The sequence below is a fragment of the Pseudophryne corroboree genome, chromosome 10 (assembly GCF_028390025.1).
Source record: "Pseudophryne corroboree isolate aPseCor3 chromosome 10, aPseCor3.hap2, whole genome shotgun sequence".
Taxonomy (NCBI): Eukaryota; Metazoa; Chordata; class Amphibia; order Anura; family Myobatrachidae; genus Pseudophryne; species Pseudophryne corroboree.
In genome coordinates this window covers 78,048,667-78,074,887 of record NC_086453.1, presented here as the reverse complement: position 1 = coordinate 78,074,887, position 26,221 = coordinate 78,048,667, and the positions used below count along the sequence as shown (strand labels likewise).

The following is a 26,221-nucleotide window of genomic DNA, read 5'->3' as shown; positions in this document are numbered from 1 at the left end:
CGCGGACCGGGTAGATAGATTGTTGGGAGGGGCTGGGAAAGACCCGGCAGTCTTGGTGCACGTTGGCACCAATGACAAAGTTAGCGGAAGGTGGGATGTCCTTAAGAAAGACTATAGGGACTTAGGAAAGAAACTGAAGGCAAGGACATCTAAGGTAATATTCTCGGAATTATTACCCGTGCCACGCGCTAGTCCAGGGAGGCAGAGGGAGATTAGGGAGGTAAATGTGTGGCTTAGGGATTGGTGCAGGAAAGAGGGGTTTGTGTTCCTGGAACACTGGGCGGACTTCTCAGTCAGGCGCCATCTCTTTTGTCGTGACGGATTGCACCTGACTGAGGAGGGGGCAGCGGTGCTGGGGGGAAGGATGGTTAGAAGGTTGGAGGAGATTTTAAACTAGGAACCTGGGGGGAGGGTTTAGCTAGAAACTACGGGTCATGCAGTGAGAATAGTGGGGATGGCGGTAGTAAACGAAATGGGGGAGAAGTTGGGGGGAGGGTAAGAGCAGGCGGTAAGGTTACTAACATGGGTACTAAAAGAGATTTTACCAAAGCACTAACCAATGACGATTACAGGTAATCATTGCTACATAAGGTGAAAGATGTCCCTAACGCAAGGGAAAATACTTATCTTAGTTGTATGTATGTAAACGCCAGAAGCATTACTGGTAAAAAGGGTGAACTAGAAATACTTGCAGCAAGCAAACAGTATGATATTATAGGCATTACTGAAACTTGGTGGGACGAATCTCATGATTGGACAGTCAATCTAGAGGGCTATACCCTGTTTAGGAGAGACAGACTAAATAAAAAGGGTGGAGGGGTGTGTCTTTACGTAAAGCCGTTTTTAAAACCTGATATACGGGAAGATATTCAGGAGGGGACTGTAGACACTGTCGAGACATTATAGGTAGAAATTGCATGCGGGGAAAAAGGAATAAAAAAGTTAGTATTGGGTGTATGCTATTGGTCGCCTGGTATCAACGCATCTGATGAGGAATTGTTACTAAAGCAAATTGAAAGAGCAGCAGGAGTAGGAGACATAGAAGTGATGGGAGATTTTAACTATCCAGAGATAAACTGGAAAAACGATTCATGTGATACTGCTAGGGGCAATATGTTTTTAAACACACTTAATGATAACTACTTAGTTCAACTAATTGAGGAACCAACTAGGTACATTGCAATCTTAGACCTGGTATTAACAAACAATAGGGATTTGGTATCAGGTATTATAGTAGGGGAACCCATAGGAAACAGCGACCACAATACGGTCACATTCAATATCAGTTTCCATAAACAGCCCTATACTGGCTCAACTAGGACTCTAAACTTTAGCAAAGCAAATTTTGAAAAGATGAGGGTATTTTTCAGGGATATTGAATGGGAAGGTTTGTTTTTAGAAAAAAATACTGCGGAGAAATGGGAGGAACTAAAATTCCTGCTAGCTAAAAATACACTCAAATTTATTCCTACGAGCAGCAAAAAAAGGTATAAAAATCATAAACCGATGTGGCTTAACAAAAAGATTAAGGAACTTATGGGCAAGAAAAGGCGAGCATTTAAAAAATACAAATCTGATGGGGAAGCAGAGTCATTTCAGCACTATAAGGAATGTAATAAAATATGCAAAAAGGAAATAAGAGCGGCTAAAGTAGAAACTGAAAATCTAGTAGCAAAGGAAAGCAAAGCGAATCCCAAAAAATTCTTTAAATACATTAATAACAAGAGATTAAAGAAGGAGAGTATAGGCCCTTTAAAAGACAAGCTGGGAGTCTTAAGCAAAAATGATAATGACATAGCGGACACACTAAATGAGTTTTTTTCAACAGTATTTACCAGAGAGGACCCAATTCAGGGACTAACATATAATCTCAATAATGAGAATATCCCACTGATAGATACTTATTTAAGCGAGGAAGTAGTCTGTGACCGATTAAAACATTTAAAGATTAATAAGTCACCAGGTCCCGATGGTATTCACCCAAGGGTTCTAATGGAGCTTCATTCTGAACTTGCAAAACCGCTATTTTTGATCTTTAAGGATTCAGTAATATCAGGTATGGTTCCCAAAGACTGGCGTATAGCGGAAGTAGTGCCTATATTCAAAAAGGGAAGTAAAGCTGAACCAGGTAATTATAGACCAGTTAGTCTTACATCTATAGTGGGGAAAGTATTGGAAGGTATTCTAAGAGATAGTATTCAGAAGTTCCTTGAAGTCAATAAGGTCTTTAAATGGAATCAACCTGGGTTTATGAAGGACAGATCCTGTCAAACCAACTTACTTGGCTTTTATGAAACAGTAAGGGCAAACCTAGATCAGGGTAAAGAGGTGGATGTAATCTTTTTAGATTTTGCCAAAGCGTTCGATACTGTACCACACATGAGACTTATCTACAAGCTACAAGAATCAGGGCTAGGAAGCACAATATGCACTTGGGTCAAAAACTGGTTAGATAATAGGGAGCAGCGCGTTGTGGTTAATGGATCTTTTTCAACTTGGACTGAAGTGCTAAGTGGTGTGCCGCAAGGCTCAGTATTAGGGCCGCTATTGTTCAATATTTTCATTAACGACCTAACAGAAGGTCTAGAGAGCATGGTGTCAATTTTTGCAGATGATACCAAATTGTGTAAAGTTATAAATGCTGAGGGGGATGCTGAGTCGCTTCAGAATGACTTAGTTAAATTAGAAGCTTGGGCAGCGAAATGAAGCATGCGCTTCAATACAGACAAGTGTAAGGTAATGCACTGTGGTAACAAGAACAAAAATAACACCTACCTACTAAATGGGGTAAAATTAGAGGATACTGTACTGGAAAAGGACTTAGGTGTCCTCATAGATAGCAAACTAAGCAGTAGTACTCAAAGTAGGACTGCAGCAAAGAAGGCTAATAAGATATTAGCATGCATAAAACGGGGAATTGATGCTAGGGATGAGAGTATTATACTCCCATTATATTAATCACTTGTGAGGCCACACCTTGAATACTGTGTACAATTCTGGGCACCTTACTACAAAAAGGATATCCTGGAGCTAGAAAAGGTTCAAAGGCGGGCGACCAAACTAATTAAGGGTATGGAGACGCTGGAATACGAGGAAAGGCTTGTAAGACTAGGCATGTTTACACTGGAAAAGAGGAGATTAAGAGGGGACATGATCAACATTTACAAATATATAAGGGGACAATATACAGATCTTGCGCAGGACCTGTTTTTGGTTAGATCAACACAGAGAACTCGTGGACACTCGCTCAGGTTAGAGGAGAGGAGATTCCACACAATACGGCGTAAAGGCTTTTTTACGGTAAGGACGATACGTGTTTGGAATTCCCTGCCTGAGGGAGTTGTATTGGCCAACTCAGTCAACACCTTTAAGAATGGGTTAGATAAATTCCTAATGGATAATTTTATCCAGGTTTACGGGGCATAGTCACGCACTATGGTTATTATAAAAAAGAGGGGTTAATCGGAGCGGCAGTCAGCAACTTCAGTCAAAATTTTATACAAAATAATCGTGCATAGGAGACCACAAATAGGTTGAACCCGATGGACAATTGTCTTTTTTCAACCTTAGATACTATGTTACTATGTTACTATGTAGTGGTCAGCACTTTGACACGGCTGCACTTGTGGAACCACACAGTCCAGCATGAACCATTGCTGGACTGTGTTGTTCCCCAGGGTCAGACGGTCCAAAGTTTCTGGAATATATACTAGAATCATCGCTTCACTCACCTTGGTACGCACAACCCATCTACGCCATCAACTTCAAGTTTTCAACCAATCCTATGAAGAAGCAAAAAACAAACCCTAGTGAATAGTAAATTCACACTACAGTGAAAGCCTAATTTACACCACATCAAAATTGACTTGTTTGGTATATAAAAAAAAAGTGGTATCAGAATAGCTCTTTGGCCCATCATATATGTAACCACAAGGAGCTTTCATCAGTTACCACACGCGCCCGCATATATGCCCGCGCATGTATGCCTAGACATAGCTCCTTGGTAGTGTCCGGTCAGGGGTGTGCGAGCCCAACACAAAATTAAAACAATAGTAAGAAAAAAAAACTAATGGGAGGGGGAGAAAGGGAAAAATGAAAAACATAAATAGTAAATAATAAAACAATACGACCGGGCTTATGGTGGTTGTTGGCCGTCCGGCTCCTCTTCTTCCTCCTGATGTGGCTTCGATGCCCTGGGCGGATGTGGGGTGCGTTGAACTGGCCTCGGTGGCCGTGCTGGTGTAGAAGATGCGGCCGGTGGTGGAGGCATCTGGTAGGTGGGGTACATCCCATTATATCCTTGATACAGCTGTGACCGTCCATACCAGGATTGTGGTGGAGCAAGGGCAGGAGGCATCCGTGTGGCTTGTGGTGGCGGATGTGGTGGTTCACCAGCGTGTTGTTGAGCTGGCTCTGGGATCTTATCATAGATCATCTGTAGCGTTGTTGCGATGATCTGGTGGCTGGCTGCTGAATGTCATTGGCTCTCCGACATGTTGTCAACACTGTGTGCCAGGCATGATGTGTTATCCACCAGCCGGTTGATGGATGTGGCCAGAAGGATTTCCATAGTCTCCCTGTGATCTTCTCATCTGGTCTTTTGCGTTTCTGCCGTGCTATCGGCAAGAGCCTTTTGCATGTCAACCAAACCGTTTGCCATGTTATCCATTGTCTTCTCAATGGCGTCCAGTCTGGTTCCAACGACATCCCGAAAACTATCCTGGCGGACATTCATCTCTGCTGACAGGTTGTTTACCCTCTGAATATTTGAGGGATCCTGCCCTTGCTGTACGTCTGCCACCAATTCCATTTGTGAAGCTGAAAAGAAAATTAAAAATTAGTACACACAATCATACATTTGTTTGAAGGCTCACAATTTGATAATTACACAGGGATGTAGAAACAGCGGACTGCTGCACTTCCACCTCGTCGTCCGACTCATCCAGTCCAAGATCCGGCCTGTAGTAGGGACCAATCCCTGACGCTAATCCGCTGCTGGTCTGTGGCACCTCTGTTTGCAAAAGAAGAAAAAAAAATAAAGTTAATAAACTATACAAAAATGGTGACTTCCCCCCACACCCAAAATAAATAAATAAACCTTCTCCATCCTGTGGTGCCGCTGCTCCAGGAGCTTCACTTGTCCTCAATTCTGGAGACTTTTTAAGGGTATGGCTGGATACGTCTGCACGGCTGTCTTCAAACCCAAGAAAAGTCTCATCCGTTAACCCTGTTGACTCAAACAATTCAGGTGATGGGTCCACAAGGGTAGTGTCTTGTTGAGGCTCTTCGGTCACAGTCCCAGAGCTCCTGGAGAGATGACGAGCTGGTGATGGCCTGCGCGCAGGAGATGTAGTTTGGCGCCCAGCTGGTGGTGTGGTCGCCGATGGTTTCTGGCGCGCAGGTGACGTTCTGTGCGCTGATGTCTGGCGCGCAGGTGATGGTCTGCATGCTGACGATGTCTGGCGCGCAGGTGACTTTCTGCGCGCTGACGATGTGTGGCGCGCAGGTGATGATCTGTGCGCTGCTGGTGCTTGCTGCGCAGGTGATGGTCCAGCGCTGCTGCCTGCTGCGCAGGTGATGGTCCGCGCGCTGGTGATGTCCTGCGCGCAGGTGATGTCCTCTGGGCAGGTGTGTCTGGGGAAAAAGAACAAACACATTAGCAAATAAAAAAACAGATTTAGTACAGCTCATCTGAATGTATTCTTACCATCAGGCCTCCATTTGGTCTGCTTGTCTCCCGCCGTCTTCCGTCGTCTGGGCGGTTCTTCCTCCTCGGGAAAGCCAGCTGGACGGATTGAGTCCACACCTTCGCGAACTCCATGGACCATGATAGGGTTCATGTGCCTTTTAATAACGTTCTCCCAGGGTAGCCACTTCAGATTGAGAGCCGGACCACCTCCCGTAGCTGTCTCATGACGGCGCTGAATCCCCATCTTCTTCTTGGTCTGTCTGCGGCAACCACTGTACCGCTTCATGCAGTTTCTGGTGCTCCGGCGGTTTCCAGATACTGCAGTGACTTGTCTCACGATGGCATCCCAGATGTTTCGCTTGGTCTTAGCTGCTGTGGTCTGTGCCCTTGGTCCATACAGAATGTCGTAGGACCTGTCGACGCCATCCACTAGGGCACAGTTTTCCGCCTCAGTGTATCTGGGTCCACGCGGCTTCTTCTGTCCTGCGTCTTCACCAGAGGCTTCCTCCTCCGACTGATCCTCTGGCTGGCTTCTTGCCTTTAGGGATAAAAAAAACATGCAATTAATATGATCGGTATGTACCTGTGAGTGTGTCAGTATCCCTGGCAGTGTGCAAAGAAACCTGTAGGTGTGCATGGCAGTGCGCAAACTAGGGTGTGTCAAGTTGGAAGCTATTATGTCTGCAGGTGTTGTCAGTATTTACCTTTCTAGGCTTTTTCTTTTTCTTTTGCTTCTCCCTTTGGTCCCTTGACGACCGTGGCTGGTCAATGCATGCCTGGTCGGTCGTATCCTCCTCCTGGGTCGGCTCCCACTCCTCATTGCTGTGCAGGGAAAATTATTCTGAGGGGTGGAGGGAAGGGGGGGATCAGGGCCGCTTGTCCCTGGACATCTCTGTTGCAAAAATAAAAATTATTTTTACAAATTTAACACACATTACATAATTACATGCAACCACACGTCTTGCTGCTGGGACCAACCTGCTCAAGCAGGACCAAACACACAATTTTTTTTTTTTAAATTAAAAAAAAACCTCAGCCAAACAAACCAAAACCCCCAGCCAAACAAACCAAAACCCCCGTACAAGCATCCCTGCACATGCTGGAGGTCAACCAGTGCTAAAAAAGGAGCAAAAAAACATGTTTGGCAAACAAATGACAGCACATGTCGACCACATGGATGATACCGACACGCTCAAAAGTCACCCCAAACAATCCAAAAAGCCTCCCTGCACATGCTGGAGGTCAACCAGTGCTAAAGTAGGAGCAAAAAAACGTGTTTTGGAAACAAACGACAGCACATGTCGGCCACATGGATGTTACCGACACGCTCAAAATCACCCCAAACAAGCCAAAAAGTACCTCCAGCATGTGCAGGGATGCACCAATGCTAAAATAGGAGCAAAAAAACATGTTTTGGAAACAAACGACAGCACATGTCGGCCACATGGATGATACCGACATGCTCAAAGGTCACCCCAAACAAGCCAAAAAGCATCCCAGCACATGCTGGAGGTCAACCAGTGCTAAAATAGGAGCAAAAAATCATGTTTTGGAAACAAATGACAGCACATGTCGGCCACATGGATGATACCGACATGCTCAAAGTCACCCCAAACAAGCCAAAAAGTACCTCCGGCATGTGCAGGGATGCACCAGTGCTAAAATAGGAGCAAAAAAACATGTTTTGGAAACAAACGAAAGCACATGTCGGCCACATGGATGATACTGACACGCTCAAAGTCATCCCAAACAAGCCAAAAAGTACCTCCAGCATGTGCAGGGATGCACCAGTGCTAAAACAGGAGCAAAAAAACATGTTTTGGAAACAAACGACAGCACATGTCGGCCACATGGATGATACCGACACGCTCAAAAGTCACCCCAAACAAGCCAAAAAGCATCCCTGCACATGCTGGAGGTACACCAATGCAAAAGCATGACCCAAAAAAACATTTTATGAAAAAAAAAAAACGTGAAAAACTAGCCAAAAATACAAAGCTCCCAAAAAAACATGCAGCAATACAAGCAGGACCTGCAGCAATCCAAACAGGACCTATATACACATACCTGCACACATATACATACCCCAAACACCCCAAAGCAACGCCACATGTACGCCTCATGGCACCTCCTCCCACCACCCAAACATTACATACGGCTCTCATTCCTCATCCAAAACAGTAGCCAAGCACTCAGAACAACACCCATACACTACACAAACACATACATGCAACGCCAGACCACATGTGGTACTTACCTACAAATGTAGAAATCGCTCCAAAAACGACTCTCCTCCGGGGTAACAGGTATCCTGTCCATCCTGGATTAAAGCCTGCTGGGTGCACAAACGATACCACAGCAAAAAACAACCAATTTGCTAGCTCTGCACCTCCACACCTCTCTGCAGGTTCACAAAATAGCTGCTGAGCACGCAGCAAACAAGCCCTATATAAGGCTCCAAACGGCGGGAAGTCGAATCCAGGACGCCCACTACTCGACGATTGGTCCGTTATTCGACAAGGGGAGTGTCGAATCCATTATGAATTGAATATGTCAAATTCATGGTCCCGGGTGGAGAGTTTCGGCTGTCAAAACGTTCGAAAAAAAGGCGCAATTCGTCTGGAATTGCATATACCCCATAGTGTGTAAAAGTCACCAATGCTCTGCTGATTCCATAGCTGAAGTATCTAAACTATCCTCTGGCATTAATGTAAGCACAGAAACTGCGTGGTGGGAGCTTAATGGAATGGGTTTTCATGGCCGAGCAGCCTCACTTCACCAAGTCCAATGCCAAGCGTTGGATGGAGTGGTGTAAAACATACAGACACTGGATTGTGGAGCAGTGGAAACGTGTGCTGTGGAGTGATGAATCACGCTTCTCTGTTTGGCAGTCATATGGGTGAGTCTGGGTTTGGCGGATGCTGGGAGAACGTTACCTGCCTGGCTGTATTATGCCAACTGTGAAGTTTGGTGGAGGAGGGTTAATGGTATGGGGCTGTTTTTCAGGGTTTGGGCTCTGCGCCTTATCTTCAGTGAAGGACAATCTTAATGTTTCAGCATACAAAGGCATTTTGGACAATGCTATACCTCCAACTTTGTGGCAACAATTTTGGGGAGGCCCTTTTCGATTCCATAATGACTGTGCCCCAGTGCACAAAGCAAGGACTATAAAGCATGGTTTGATGAGTTCGGTGTGGAAGAACTTGACTGGCCAGCACAGAGGCCTGACCTCAACCCCACTGAGCACCTATGGTATGAAATGGAAAAGAGATTGCAACCCAGACCTACTTGTCCAACATCAGTGCCTGACCTCATAAATGCTCTACAGAATGAATGGGCACAAATTCCCACAGAAACACTCCACCATTTTGTGGAAAGCCTTCCAAGAATAGTGCAAGCTGTTATACAGTAGCTGCAAAAGGGGGACCAACTCCATATAAAAGCATATGTATTTGAATACAATGTCATTACAGTCTCTGCTGGTGTAATGGTCAGGCGTCTGAATACTTTTGTTCATATAGAGCAGGGGTGGGGAACCTCATGCCCGCGGGCCGTATAAGGCCCGCAGAGCCACTTGATCCAGCCCAGCCAAATTCACCTAACCGTGGAGATGCCGGGAGCCCGCTGAGATTTTGTTGCTAGCGGGCGCCTGGCTTCTTCCCCTCAGCAGCAGTCGGAGGCAGGGGCTCACTCCTGAGCTCCGGCTTCGAGCTCTGGCAGTGTGCGTGTGCGCCTGTGCGGTGCTATGGGAGATATGTCATGACGTCTCTCCCAAAGTTCTGAGGAGCGGGTGGCCAAGCGGAAGACAACGGTCTGGAAGCAGTAGCGGGGCTGGTGAGTATTGTGGGTTTGTTTTTTTCATTTAATGTGTGTGTTTAAGCGGCGCTACTAGAGGGCATATCTAATGGGGCATATTTAATGGGGCATATCTAATGGAGCATAACAACCGACTCAGAGGCGGAACTACCGGCAGTGCAGGCAGTGCACTGCACTGGGGCCCGCCTCTGTCCAGGGGCCCAAGCATGTAATGAGTCAAACTGACTCATTACATGCCGCTGTGCGCTGCAGGCAACCGCTGCCCGCAGCGCACAGCCGCCCGGAGATAGGAGCTGAGCAGCGGTACAGACGGGGGAAGGAGGAGGGAGCCGGAGGACGGAGCCGCAGCAGCGCTTTGTTACTGGTGGAGGCGCTGCTGCTGCTGCTCCTCTGCTTCCCTATAGGCTGTCTTCCGAGAACAGCCTATAGGGAAGCAGAGGGGCAGCAGCAGCAGCGCCTCCACCAGTAACAAAGCGCTGCTGCGGCTCCGTCCTCCGGCTCCCTCCTCCTCATTCTCTACTGCCCGGGAATCGTCGTCTGACGCAGCTGCACCGAGGAGCCTGAGGGTAAGTATAATTCTTCTTTCTTTCTTTCTTTCTTTCTTTCTTTCTTTCTTTCTTTCTTTCTTTCTTTCTTTCTTTCTTTCTTTCTTTCTTTCTTTCTTTCTTTTTCTTTCCTTCTTTCTTTCTTGTGCCTGCCTGCCACAATGTGTAAAAAGGGGGGACTACCTGCCGCAATGTGTAAAAAGGGGGGACTGCCTGCCGCACTGTGTAAAAAGGGGGGACTGCCTGCTGCAATGTGTAAAAAGGGGGGACTACCTGCCGCAATGTGTAAAAAGGGGGGACTGCCTGCCACTATGTGTAAAAAGGGGAATCTGCCTGCCGTAATGTGTAAAAATGGGGACGCTGTCTGCCGTAATGTGTAACAAGGGCACGCTGTCTACCGTAATGTGTAAAAAGGGCACGCTGTCTGCCGTAATGTGTAACAAGGGCACGCGGTCTGCCGCTATGTGTAAAAAGGGCACGCTGTCTGCCGTTATGTGTAAAAAGGGCACGCTGTCTGCTGTAATGTGTAAAAAGAGGAATCTGTTCGCTGTAAGGTGTAAAAGGGTCTCTACCTGGTGTAGTGGTGCTACTGTGCGGCGTAATTTGAATAATGGAGACTACTGTGTTGGTATTATTTTGTGGCCACACCCCTTCCCCACGAAGCCACGCCACTATGTATTTTTGCGCGCGCCTACGGCGCGCACTGCCCCCGGGGTGGACTTGGATGGGGGGGGGGCCCAAAGCATTTTGTCGCACCTGGGCCCACCGCTTGCTTGTTCCGCCACTGAACCGACTGGGAGCATATCTAATGGGGCATAACAAATGACTGGGGGCGTATGTACCTGTCTTTCTTCCTTGCTTGACTCCTTATTAAGAAGATCCATGGCAAATGGGACTGGAAGTAGCATGTTAAAATGCGTGGCGGTAGGAAATGGGGCGGGGTTGGCAAAACTTGCCTGGTCATGAACTATATGAATGATCCCCTCCCAGAGGCGTATGTGCCCATGGTGTTTGATCACCATGCAGCTAAGACTTATCCTGACTTTTCTGCATCAAATATATATTTCATATAATGTAATGTGTTACTAATTAAAGCTGCAAACATGCCCTAGTCAGCATGTGGCATGCCTAACATTACTACTGTGGGCAATATGTGTATATGCAGCACTACTACTGTGGGCATTATCTATAAGGGACACTACTGTGTGTCGTAACCTGAATTAGGGACACTACTATGTGGTGTAAATGAATCAGGGGCACTACTGTATGTGAATAACATTGTGCTACTGTGTGGCATAACTTGAATTGGGGGTACTATTGTATGGTCACACCACTTCCTTGAGAGACCACACCCCTTTTTGCCTAAGATGCACACTATTCCTTTAGCAAAAATGGAAGAGAGGGCGCAAATTTAGAGCTTGCAGGGAGGCGCCGTACACCCTAGCACCAGCCCTGGCAGAGCCAACGCAATGTGCTCAGCGAGCTCTGCAAAGCAGGGAGGTGCTGTGCTACAGAGGTGCTCTCCCTGCTCCACTGCTATCAACCGCTGCACCTGTCAAAGTGTGTATGACAGGCAGCGGTAGAGCAGTAGCATGTCGGCGCTTCAGCGCCGATCCCACGGCCGGGTCTCCTCTCCCCTCCCCAGAGCTACAGCGGTCATCCAGCGGCCGTGAACCTTGACCCCATAACGCTACCGTTCCATCGCAGCCAGGCTAGGGAATGACTCAGCGCCATCGGTGGGCACTGGTGAACTGCTGTGCTCATCATGAAATCCAGTGCTTTAGCACACCAAACCCATGATGAGAGAGCAGCGTTTGTCAAATTGATATGAGCAACTTGCATTCTGTTTTGCTAGTATGAGAGGCATAGATGGGACCAGTGTTTGGAGGGCATGCTGGTTCCTAACTTCCTACAGTGCCATATGGAGATCCCAGGGGTGGCTCCAGGTAAGTTAGCTCTCAATTTGGGTATATCTGTTAGGTGCCATTATCATGTGGCACTATATTTAGTATGACCCAGAAGGGCTATTATTATTATTATTATTATTAGTAGTACTGGAAATGGGTCTGGGGTGCAGTTCCCCCTGATTGGAGCGGCTGGGCTGCTGTGGGGTAGCACACTATTATATTTATTTAGCACCCCCCTTAACACTGTTATTAATCCTTTAGGTCTTTTAATTACACCGTCACTAGTGTATCACTTTTTGTATACAGATTTTGCGTTCCCTTTAATTACCACATACTAACACTTTACCTTCTCACATGTGTGCTGCCCTGGGGTGGCTGGCCTATGCCGGTTTGTGGGGTTCTGCACCCCGGGCCCAGATATAGTATTAGGTTTAGGACCACCAGCATCAGAGGAGCCTTGTCGAGGCCTGGTGGCTTTGCCATATTTCTGCAGATATATGTAACGAAGACCTCTGGATTTCTATTATATGTAGGTTTTCAAGTCATGTTACCCATATAGTTTGGTGTGCTGGGGGACACCAGGGGTTAATCCCCATCCTGTCTCTTGCTTAGAATTACCCCTCCCTTTCAAGCACCTGAAGTATATTGTCAAATTGATATGAGCAACTTGCATTCTGTTTAGCTATATATATATATATATATATATATACTCGTATATGTATATATAACTTACAACAGGAGTGCCGCTGGATATACCAGTTAAAATTGATGGCTCTAAAAGGATTGAATGAGGAATTTGCATTCTCCCCATACTTATAGTTTGTAACTTGCATGCTAAGGGCCCTGGTATACGACTATAACAGTGATTTGTTAGATTCATTTACTTTAAGTTCTTGTAATGAAACCAGCAATCTGTGTTTATTTTCCTTTTTACACATGTTTTCCATCATATACACAATACAATAATTTAATTGGTGCTCTGTCCAATTTCATTGAGTATGGGTTTGTTCCCGTTTGTTGCTTTGGGTTATTTCTAGAGATGAGCGGGTTCGGTTCCTCGGAATCCGAACCCGCCCGAACTTCAGCTTTTTTTACACGGATCCGAGCGACTCGGATCTTCCCGCCTTGCTCGGTTAACCCGAGCGCGCCCGAACGTCATCATGACGCTGTCGGATTCTCGCGAGACTCGGATTCTATATAAGGAGCCGCGCGTCGCCGCCATTTTCACACGTGCATTGAGATTGATAGGGAGAGGACGTGGCTGGCGTCCTCTCCATTTAGATTAGAAGAGAGAGAGAGAGAGATTGACCTGATTTACTGGAGATTAGGAGTACTGTAGAACTGTAGAGAGTGCAGAGTTTACTAGTGACTGACCACAGTGACCACCAGACAGTGCAGTTTTATTTAATATATCCGTTCTCTGCCTGAAAAAAAAGATACACAGTGACTCAGTCACATACCATATCTGTGTGCACTGCTCAGCCCAGTGTGCTGCATCATCTATGTATATATCTGACTGTGCTCAGCTCACACATCTTATAATTGTGGGGGAGACTGGGGAGCACTGCAGTGCCAGTTATAGGTTATAGCAGGAGCCAGGAGTACATATTATTATTAAAATTAAACAGTGCACACTTTTGCTGCAGGAGTGCCACTGCCAGTGTGACTGACCAGTGACCTGACCACACTGACCACCAGTATAGTTAGTAGTATAGTCTACTATATTGTGATTGCCTGAAAAAGTTAAACACTCGTATCTGACTGTGCTCAGCTCACACATCTTATAATTGTGGGGGAGACTGGGGAGCACTGCAGTGCCAGTTATAGGTTATAGCAGGAGCCAGGAGTACATATTATTATTAAAATTAAACAGTGCACACTTTTGCTGCAGGAGTGCCACTGCCAGTGTGACTGACCAGTGACCTGACCACACTGACCACCAGTATAGTTAGTAGTATAGTATACTATATTGTGATTGCCTGAAAAAGTTAAACACTCGTCGTGTGACTTAACTTGTGTGGTGTTTTTTTTTTTATTCTATAAAAAACTCATTCTGCTGACAGACAGTGTCCAGCAGGTCCGTCATTATATAATATATACCTGTCCGGCTGCAGTAGTGATATATATATATTTTTTATATCATTATTTATCATCCAGTCGCAGCAGACACAGTACGGTAGTTCACGGCTGTAGCTACCTCTGTGTCGGCACTCGGCAGTCCGTCCATAATTGTATACCACCTACCCGTGGGTTTTTTTTCTTTCTTCTTTATACATACATACTACTACTACATCTCTTTATCAACCAGTCTATATTAGCAGCAGACACAGTACAGTACGGTAGTCCACGGCTGTAGCTACCTCTGTGTCGGCACTCGGCAGTCCGTCCATAATTGTATACCACCTACCCGTGGTTTTTTTTTCTTTCTTCTTTATACATACATACTACTACTACTACATCTCTTTATCAACCAGTCTATATTAGCAGCAGACACAGTACAGTACGGTAGTCCACGGCTGTAGCTACCTCTGTGTCGGCACTGGGCAGTCCGTCCATAATTGTATACCACCTACCCGTGGTTTTTTTTTCTTTCTTCTTTATACATACATACTACTACTACATCTCTTTATCAACCAGTCTATATTAGCAGCAGACACAGTACAGTACGGTAGTCCACGGCTGTAGCTACCTCTGTGTCGGCACTGGGCAGTCCGTCCATAATTGTATACCACCTACCCGTGGTTTTTTTTTCTTTCTTCTTTATACATACATACTACTACTACTACATCTCTTTATCAACCAGTCTATATTAGCAGCAGACACAGTACAGTACGGTAGTCCACGGCTGTAGCTACCTCTGTGTCGGCACTGGGCAGTCCGTCCATAATTGTATACCACCTACCCGTGGTTTTTTTTTCTTTCTTCTTTATACATACATACTACTACTACATCTCTTTATCAACCAGTCTATATTAGCAGCAGACACAGTACAGTACGGTAGTCCACGGCTGTAGCTACCTCTGTGTCGGCACTGGGCAGTCCGTCCATAATTGTATACCACCTACCCGTGGTTTTTTTTTCTTTCTTCTTTATACATACATACTACTACTACATCTCTTTATCAACCAGTCTATATTAGCAGCAGACACAGTACAGTACGGTAGTCCACGGCTGTAGCTACCTCTGTGTCGGCACTGGGCAGTCCGTCCATAATTGTATACCACCTACCCGTGGTTTTTTTTTCTTTCTTCTTTATACATACATACTACTACTACATCTCTTTATCAACCAGTCTATATTAGCAGCAGACACAGTACAGTACGGTAGTCCACGGCTGTAGCTACCTCTGTGTCGGCACTGGGCAGTCCGTCCATAATTGTATACCACCTACCCGTGGTTTTTTTTTCTTTCTTCTTTATACATACATACTACTACTACTACATCTCTTTATCAACCAGTCTATATTAGCAGCAGACACAGTACAGTACGGTAGTCCACGGCTGTAGCTACCTCTGTGTCGGCACTGGGCAGTCCGTCCATAATTGTATACCACCTACCCGTGTTTTTTTTTTCTTTCTTCTTTATACATACATACTACTACTACATCTCTTTATCAACCAGTCTATATTAGCAGCAGACACAGTACAGTACGGTAGTCCACGGCTGTAGCTACCTCTGTGTCGGCACTCAGCAGTCCATCCATAATTGTATACTAGTATCCATCCATCTCCATTGTTTACCTGAGGTGCCTTTTAGTTGTGCCTATTAAAATATGGAGAACAAAAATGTTGAGGTTCCAAAATTAGGGAAAGATCAAGATCCACTTCCACCTCGTGCTGAAGCTGCTGCCACTAGTCATGGCCGAGACGATGAAATGCCAGCAACGTCGTCTGCCAAGGCCGATGCCCAATGTCATAGTACAGAGCATGTCAAATCCAAAACACCAAATATCAGTAAAAAAAGGACTCCAAAACCTAAAATAAAATTGTCGGAGGAGAAGCGTAAACTTGCCAATATGCCATTTACCACACGGAGTGGCAAGGAACGGCTGAGGCCCTGGCCTATGTTCATGGCTAGTGGTTCAGCTTCACATGAGGATGGAGGCACTCAGCCTCTCGCTAGAAAAATGAAAAGACTCAAGCTGGCAAAAGCAGTAGCACCGCAAAGAACTGTGCGTTCTTCGAAATCCCAAATCCACAAGGAGAGTCCAATTGTGTCGGTTGCGATGCCTGACCTTCCCAACACTGGACGTGAAGAGCATGCGCCTTCCACCATTTGCACGCCCCCTGCAAGTGCTGGAAGGAGCACCCGCAGTCCAGTTCCTGATAGTCAGATTGAAGATGTCAGTGTTGAAGTACACCAGGATGAGGAGGATATGGGTGTTGCTGGCGCTGGGGAGGAAATTGACCAGGAGGATTCTGATGGTGAGGTGGTTTGTTTAAGTCAGGCACCCGGGGAGACACCTGTTGTCCGTGGGAGGAATAGGGCCGTTGACATGCCTGGTGAAAATACCAAAAAAATCAGCTCTTCGGTGTGGAAGTATTTCACCAGAAATGCGGACAACAGGTGTCAAGCCGTGTGTTCCCTTTGTCAAGCTGTAATAAGTAGGGGTAAGGACGTTAACCACCTCAGAACATCCTCCCTTATACGTCACCTGCAGCGCATTCATAATAAGTCAGTGACAAGTTCAAAAACTTGGGCCGACAGCGGAAGCAGTCCACTGACCAGTAAATCCCTTCCTCTTGTAACCAAGCACACGCAAACCACCCCACCAACTCCCTCAGTGTCAATTTCCTCCTTCCCCAGGAATGCCAATAGTCCTGCAGGCCATGTCACTGGCAATTCTGACGAGTCCTCTCCTGCCTGGGATTCCTCCGATGCATCCTTGCGTGTAACGCCTACTGCTGCTGGCGCTGCTGTTGTTGCTGCTGGGAGTCGATGGTCATCCCAGAGGGGAAGTCGTAAGCCCACTTGTACTACTTCCAGTAAGCAATTGACTGTCCAACAGTCCTTTGCGAGGAAGATGAAATATCACAGCAGTCATCCTGTTGCAAAGCGGATAACTGAGTCCTTGACAACTATGTTGGTGTTAGACGTGCGTCCGGTATCCGCCGTTAGTTCACAGGGAACTAGACAATTTATTGAGGCAGTGTGCCCCCGTTACCAAATACCATCTAGGTTCCACTTCTGTAGGCAGGCGATACCGAGAATGTACACGGACGTCAGAAAAAGACTCACCAGTGTCCTAAAAAATGCAGTTGTACCCAATGTCCACTTAACCACGGACATGTGGACAAGTGGAGCAGGGCAGGGTCAGGACTATATGACTGTGACAGCCCACTGGGTAGATGTATGGACTCCCGCCGCAAGAACAGCAGCGGCGGCACCAGTAGCAGCATCTCGCAAACGCCAACTCTTTCCTAGGCAGGCTACGCTTTGTATCACCGCTTTCCAGAATACGCACACAGCTGAAAACCTCTTACGGCAACTGAGGAAGATCATCGCAGAATGGCTTACCCCAATTGGACTCTCCTGTGGATTTGTGGCATCGGACAACGCCAGCAATATTGTGTGTGCATTAAATATGGGCAAATTCCAGCACGTCCCATGTTTTGCACATACCTTGAATTTGGTGGTGCAGAATTTTTTTAAAAACGACAGGGGCGTGCAAGAGATGCTGTCGGTGGCCAGAAGAATTGCGGGACACTTTCGGCGTACAGGCACCACGTACAGAAGACTGGAGCACCACCAAAAACTACTGAACCTGCCCTGCCATCATCTGAAGCAAGAAGTGGTAACGAGGTGGAATTCAACCCTCTATATGCTTCAGAGGTTGGAGGAGCAGCAAAAGGCCATTCAAGCCTATACAATTGAGCACGATATAGGAGGTGGAATGCACCTGTCTCAAGTGCAGTGGAGAATGATTTCAACGTTGTGCAAGGTTCTGATGCCCTTTGAACTTGCCACACGTGAAGTCAGTTCAGACACTGCCAGCCTGAGTCAGGTCATTCCCCTCATCAGGCTTTTGCAGAAGAAGCTGGAGGCATTGAAGAAGGAGCTAAAAGGGAGCGATTCCGCTAGGCATGTGGGACTTGTGGATGCAGCCCTTAATTCGCTTAACAAGGATTCACGGGTGGTCAATCTGTTGAAATCAGAGCACTACATTTTGGCCACCGTGCTCGATCCTAGATTTAAAACCTACCTTGGATCTCTCTTTCCGGCAGACACAAGTCTGCTGGGGTGCAAAGACCTGCTGGTGACAAAATTGTCAAGTCAAGCGGAACGCGACCTGTCAACATCTCCTCCTTCACATTCTCCCGCAACTGGGGGTGCGAGGAAAAGGCTCAGAATTCCGAGCCCACCCGCTGGCGGTGATGCAGGGCAGTCTGGAGCGACTGCTGATGCTGACATCTGGTCCGGACTGAAGGACCTGACAACGATTACGGACATGTCGTCTACTGTCACTGCATATGATTCTCTCAACATTGAAAGAATGGTGGAGGATTATATGAGTGACCGCATCCAAGTAGGCACGTCACACAGTCCGTACTTATACTGGCAGGAAAAAGAGGCAATTTGGAGGCCCTTGCACAAACTGGCTTTATTCTACCTAAGTTGCCCTCCCACAAGTGTGTACTCCGAAAGAGTGTTTAGTGCCGCCGCTCACCTTGTCAGCAATCGGCGTACGAGGTTACATCCAGAAAATGTGGAGAAGATGATGTTCATTAAAATGAATTATAATCAATTCCTCCGCGGAGACATTGACCAGCAGCAATTGCCTCCACAAAGTACACAGGGAGCTGAGATGGTGGATTCCAGTGGGGACGAATTGATAATCTGTGAGGAGGGGGATGTACACGGTGATATATCGGAGGATGATGATGAGGTGGACATCTTGCCTCTGTAGAGCCAGTTTGTGCAAGGAGAGATTAATTGCTTCTTTTTTGGGGGGGGTCCAAACCAACCCGTCATATCAGTCACAGTCGTGTGGCAGACCCTGTCACTGAAATGATGGGTTGGTTAAAGTGTGCATGTCCTGTTTTGTTTATACAACATAAGGGTGGGTGGGAGGGCCCAAGGACAATTCCATCTTGCACCTCTTTTTTCTTTTATTTTTCTTTGCGTCATGTGCTGTTTGGGGAGGGTTTTTTGGAAGGGACATCCTGCGTGACACTGCAGTGCCACTCCTAAATGGGCCCGGTGTTTGTGTCGGCCACTAGGGTCGCTTATCTTGCTCACACAGTCAGCTACCTCATTGCGCCTCTTTTTTTCTTTGCGTCATGTGCTGTTTGGGGAGGGTTTTTTGGAAGGGACATCCTGCGTGACACTGCAGTGCCACTCCTAAATGGGCCCGGTGTTTGTGTCGGCCACTACGGTCGCTAATCTTACTCACACAGCTACCTCATTGCGCCTCTTTTTTTCTTTGCGTCATGTGCTGTTTGGGGAGGGTTTTTTGGAAGGGACATCCTGCGTGACACTGCAGTGCCACTCCTAAATGGGCCCGGTGTTTGTGTCGGCCACTAGGGTCGCTAATCTTACTCACACAGCTACCTCATTGCGCCTCTTTTTTTCTTTGCGTCATGTGCTGTTTGGGGAGGGTTTTTTGGAAGGGACATCCTGCGTGACACTGCAGTGCCACTCCTAGATGGGCCAGGTGTTTGTGTCGGCCACTAGGGTCGCTTAGCTTAGTCATCCAGCGACCTCGGTGCAAATTTTAGGACTAAAAATAATATTGTGAGGTGTGAGGTATTCAGAATAGACTGAAAATGAGTGGAAATTATGGTTTTTGAGGTTAATAATAATATGGGATCAAAATGACCCCCAAATTCTATGCTTTAAGCTGTTTTTTAGGGTTTTTTGAAAAAAACACCCGAATCCAAAACACACCCGAATCCGACAAAAAAAATTTGGTGAGGTTTTGCCAAAACGCGGTCGAACCCAAAACACGGCCGCGGAACCGAACCCAAAACCAAAACACAAAACCCGAAAAATTTCAGGCGCTCATCTCTAGTTATTTCGCAAGTAACTGGACTCAGTGATCCTCTGAAATAGTTACCTGTTCATACATAATAGTAGCATTGTTGCCATGGTTACTATATGTGTGTGTAAATTCCTTAATTCGATTTTTCTTTGTATGTATTGTATATATTTTGTAGGTATTGTACACTGACATAATTTCCTGGCATCTGGGATCTTTTTTGCTGTCACATGGTTCGCTGTTCTGTCCACAGCCGTCACTTCACTTATTGCCACCTTTGCATTAATAATAATAATCCATGAAATTTTATCCCTGCTGGATATTCCACGGTCAACTGTAAGTGATACTATGAGAAGCGTTTAGGAGCAACAGCGACTCAGCCACGAAGTGGAAGACCACATAAAATCAATGACTGCTAAGGCACATAGGGGTATATGCAATTGCGGTCGAATTCATGAAAATGTCGAAAAACGGGGCATTTTCGACAAAAAAAACCTGTCGAATTGGATTCGACAATGCAATACAGTACTTTTCTTCAAAATACCTGCCGTTTCAGATTCGACTTTTTGCAAATTGACATTTTCAAAATTCGACATGTCTGCAATGGTCAAAATGCGGCTTTTCGACAAAAGTATATTCAATTGAAGAATGTCGATTCGACAACAGTGCTTTTCGACAGTCATTTCGTCAATTTCAGTCAGCCTCACTTTGCTGGCGAGAGATGATTAAAAAAAATTATTATTATTTTTTTTTTTGCTTTTTGGATTGCTAATAGCATATCTATTTATATTTGAAGGGATTATCTACTTGGTTTGTCTTTTTTTGACTCACAAGTATTATTTAATTGATTTTTTAAAATAATATTTTTTTCTTCACTCTGCTGAGGGAAATGTACCCATGATTCCACATTTTTACCCAGGATACACTTCTGCAAAGCCACTCCTCTATCCTCACTCCCGGTTTTGAGACTTCAGGGAGAAGAAGCCATTACAGTCAGCTCTCTTGTGGAATCGTTTTTTTTAGGACAATCCCTGCGTTTTAACACATTTATATCCTATTTTTGTACTGACTACAATAATGGAGCCTTTTTCTGACCAGATTGTGATGTTCATGCTGGCTGCAAGCATGGAGGAAGAAAGGGCTGGTGAACATCAGGATCAAAGTCAGCAAATGTCTGCATTGGGTGAGTCAGTATTGCGTGTTTCATTTCCACGTCCACGCCAGTATCGCACTAGGCGTGAACTGGAGGATCTCAGCGAGTTCGAGGTGATTCAAAATTATCGCTTATCAACTCGTGACATATATTCGCTGTACGATCTGTTGGAGGCCGACCTGGAACCTCGGGCACGGACCAATCGCTCAGTCAGCGGATTCCATCCTACTTTGTCTCAAACATGCGGTTTTTCACAGTCGACACTGTCGCGCTGTATAACCCAGGTCATTAGGGCTTTCCGCAAATTGACGATCCAGTTCATCAGATTTCCAGATACGGACAGCGGATGGCGTGAGATCAAATTAGGCTTTTTCACCGAACACAAATTTCCCAATGTTCTGGGCGCGATTGACTGTACCCACGTGCAGAGCAGACCGCCACGGAATTCGGAAGAATGTTTTCGGAACCGAAAGCAATTCCATTCCATGAATATACAGGCGGTCTGTGATGTCAACAATAAATTTTTGAATATTTTTGTGGGATTTCCTGGATCGTCTCACGACTCCTTCATCCTAAGCCAGTCATCGCTGTTTGACGATTTCGAAACAGGAAAAATGCCAGGTGGCTGGCTGTTAGGTATTTATTTATTTTTATTTTTATTTTATATTACCCACCATTTTTCTTATTTCCATAGGCGATGCGGGTTATCCCAACAAATCTTGGCTCTTGACCCCATTGTCTAATCCTGTTGGTGAAGCAGAAAAACGTTACCAAGAGACACACAAAGCATCGAGGGGAGTAATTGGGCGTGCCTTCGGTGTACTTAAAAGCCAGTTTAGATGTTTAGACATTTCCGGTGATGCTCTTTTGTACTCACCAGCAAAGGTTTGCAGCATGGTAAATGCATGTTGTATTTTACACAACATATGTGTCGCAAACCGTTTGCCGGTGACTCTTCGTCGCAGGGCTTTCTGACGCGGGAACCATTCTTCTGCTCCACCGGTGGGTATGGACGAAGGAGATGATTCTCGACGGACATTGATCCAAAGCTTTTTTTCCACTGCCTGTGAGTATACTTGTAATATTTGTATTATCGTGTAAACTGAGATTGTAATATTCTAAAAAACAATTTTTATTTATGTATTTCAGCAATGTTTTCAATGTTTCGTCCTGTTGACGACCTGTTACCCCCTGTTTTTTCCTGTTGTTGGGTTGCCGCAAATATTGTACCCGTTTATCCCACTCTACCATGGACAACCTACTTGTGATGTGGACCTGAACCTCCGCCATGTAGCAGACAACCCCCCTGAGGTGAGATGTATTGCCCAAAACTCCCTCTTGTCCAAGTAACCCCGGCATGTCCAAAGTGCAGCCCTCCGGCATTTTCAAAACTGCACATCCAATCATGCCCTGACACAGCAATGCTTACGCTGTGTCAGGGAATGTTTGGATGTGTAGTTTCTCAAGTGCCGGAGGGTTGCATTTGGGACAAAGGCCGATGTAACCTGCTTGTACCTTGTCTTTGGATGACACAAAGACCTGGAACCTCATACTATTCTCTTCCACAGGTCTTGCGGAGTATCCTTCCCAAGTTGCGTGGATGTGAAGGGGCACGACAGTTCCCCTGATGTACCATGGGCGACCAACTTGTGATGTGGACCTGAACCTCCGCCATGTAGCAGACAGCCCCCCTCAGGTGAGATGTATTGCCCAAAACTCCCTCTTGACCAAGTAACCCCGGCATGTCCAAAGTGCAGCCCTCCGGCATTTTCAAAACTGCACATCCAATCATGCCCTGACACAGCAATACTTACGCTGTGTCAGGGAATGTTTGGATGTGTAGTTTCTCAAGTGCCGGAGGGTTGCTTTTGGGACAAAGGCCGATGTAACCTGCTTGTACCTTGTCTTTGGATGACACAAATACCTGGAACCTCATACTATTCTCTTCCACAGGTTTTGCGGAGTATCCTTCCCGATTTGCAGGAAACAGCATGGATGTCAAGGGACACGACAGTTCCCCTGCTGTACCATGGGCGACCTAACACAATACCACTGCATCTCTGAAATGCCATATTTTACATTTTATTTACTAATAATTTAAAGAAAAACACAAAACTTCTCATTTTAAAAATTTATTGAAGAAATATAATTGTATTTTATTTTGGATTAAAAAATAAAATGTAATAAAACAAAAAAAGTAGTGTTTGTTCTTCTTTACATTCTTTTCTTGTGTAGATATCTGTGAGAAAAAAAAGAAATTCCATATTAAGTAAAGACACTAATGATGTCATGTTCATTCCTTTCCCAAGAACATTTGTGGAACCACACAGTCCAGCATGACCCATTGCTGGACTGTGTTGTTCCCCAGGGTCAGACGGTCCAAAGTGGCAGAGTCAAGACAGTGGTCAGCACTTTGACACGGCTGCACTTGTGGCACCACACAGTCCAGCATGACCCATTGCTGGACTGTGTTGTTCCCCAGGGTCAGACGGTCCAAAGTGGCAGAGTCAAGACAGTGGTCAGCACTTTGACACGGCTGCACTTGTGGAACCACACAGTCCAGCATGACCCATTGATGGACTGTGTTGTTTCCCAGGGTCATACGGTCCAAAGTGGCAGAGTCAAGACAGTGGTCAGCACTTTGACACGGCTGCTTTTGTGGAACCACACAGTCCAGCATGAACCATTGCTGGACTGAGTTGTTCCCCAGGGTCAGACGGTCCAAAGTGGCAGAGTCAAGACAGTGGTCAGCACTTTGACATGGCTGCAATTGTGGAACCACACAGTCCAGCATGAACCATTGCTGGACTGTGTTGTTCCCCAGGGTCAGACGGTCCAAAGTGGCAGAGTCAAGACAGTGGTCAGCACTTTGACACGGCTGCACTTGTGGAACCACACAGTCCAGCATGACCCATTGATGGACTGTGTTGTTTCCCAGGGTCATACGGTCCAAAGTGGCAGAGTCAAGACAGTGGTCAGCACTTTGACACGGCTGCACTTGTGGAACCACACAGTCCAGCATGAACCATTGCTGGACTGTGTTGTTTCCCAGGGTCAGACGGTCCAAAGTGGCAGAGTCAAGACAGTGGTCAGCACTTTGACACGGCTGCACTTGTGGAACCATACAGTCCAGCATGAACCATTGCTGGACTGTGTTGTTCCCCAGGGTCAGACGGTCCAAAGTGACAGAGTCAAGACAGTGGTGCATGTCGTGCAAGATGTATGCACACCTGGAGCTACCGGCCCAGTGTGATTACATCTGCACGAGGTGTGTGCGAACGGTTGCCCTGGAAGCCCAGGTAACTGATCTAGAGCAAACCGTTACGCGACTGAAGGAGATTCACAATCTCAAGCAAAGTTTAGACAGAACGGTGGAGGAGTTGTGGGAGGGGTCACTGGTAGAAGAGGATGATGATCAGGTAGCCAGCTGGGTCACAGTTAGAAGGAAGAAAAAGAGGGGGAGGCTCGACATCTCCGAACTATCAAACCCGAACAAATTTGCCCGACTGGACGAGGAATCGGAGGATGATAGTGAAGAAATGACGGTGCCGGAGGAGACTGCTCCCTCTTGCATCCAGAGGAGCGGTCCCTCTGGCGCGGTTGGGATAAAAGATAGTGAGGTACCTAGTCAGATGGTGGTGGTAGGGGATTCTATCATCAGGAAGGCAGATAGGGAAATCTGCTACCGGGACAGTGATCGCCGTACAGTCTGTTGTCTCCCGGGTGCTCGGGTACGGCACATCGCGGACCGGGTAGATAGATTGTTGGGAGGGGCTGGGAAAGACCCGGCGGTCTTGGTGCACGTTGGCACCAATGACAAAGTTAGCGGAAGGTGGGATGTCCTTAATAAAGACTATAGGGACTTAGAAAAGAAACTGAAGGCAAGGACATCTAAGGTAATATTCTCTGAATTATTACCCGTGCCACGCGCTAGTCCAGGGAGGCAGAGAGAGATTAGGGAGGTTAATGTGTGGTTTAGGGATTGGTGCAGGAAAGAGGGGTTTGTGTTCCTGGAACACTGGGCGGACTTCTCAGTCAGGCGCCATCTCTTTTGTCGTGACGGATAGCACCTGACTGAGGAGGGGGCAGCGGTGCTGGGGGGAAGGATGGTTAGAAGGTTGGAGGAGATTTTAAACTAGGAGCCTGGGGGGAGGGTTTAGCTAGAATCTACGGGTCATGCAGTGAGAATAGTGGGGATGGCGGTAGTAAACGAAATGGGGGAGAAGTTGGGGGGAGGGTAAGAGCAGGCGGTAAGGTTACTAACATGGGTACTAAAGAGATTTTACCAAAGCACTAACCAATGACGATTACAGGTCATCATTGCTACATAAGGTGAAAGATGTCCCTAACGCAAGGGAAAATACTTATCTGAGTTGTATGTATGTAAACGCCAGAAGCATTACTGGTAAAAAGGGTGAACTAGAAATACTTGCAGCAAGCAAACAGTATGATATTATAGGCATTACTGAAACTTGGTGGGGCGAATCTCATGATTGGACAGTCAATCTAGAGGGCTATACACTGTTTAGGAGAGACAGACTAAATAAAAAGGGTGGAGGGGTGTGTCTTTACGTAAAGCCATTTTTAAAACCTGATATACGGGAAGATATTCAGTAGGGGACTGTAGACACTGTCGAGACATTATGGGTAGAAATTGCATGCGGGGAAAAAGGAATAAAAAAGTTAGTATTGGGTGTATGCTATAGGCCGCCTGGTATCAACGCATCTGATGAGGAATTGTTACTAAAGCAAATTGAAAGAGCAGCAGGAGTAGGAGACATGGCAGTGATGGGAGATTTTAACTATCCAGAGATAAACTGGAAAAACGATTCATGTGATACTGCTAGGGGCAATATGTTTTTAAACACACTTAATGATAACTACTTAGGCCCTCATTCCGAGTTGGTCGCTAAGTTTTTCGTTCGCACAACATATTCGCAAAGTTGCGTTAGTGTAGCAAATTTGCGAACATCCGCCCCCAACGTATTTTTGCACATTCGTACGCAGTATTACACAAAGTGGGCGTACGCCAAATGACATCGCAGCAATGCGAAACCATCGGAGCATTGCGAAACTATCGCATTAACACATACTTAATCGTAAAATTACTAACTTTTAGTATATTTACCCATC

The 26,221-nt window shown here is 46.2% G+C and overlaps 1 protein-coding gene across 1 annotated transcript in view; it reads left to right on the top strand.

The window, feature by feature from the left end:
• LOC134965206 (carcinoembryonic antigen-related cell adhesion molecule 21-like) overlaps positions 1-26,221 on the top strand; it is a 270,497-nt gene that overhangs the window by 55,145 nt on the left and 189,131 nt on the right. The gene's annotated exons all lie outside the window — the stretch shown is intronic.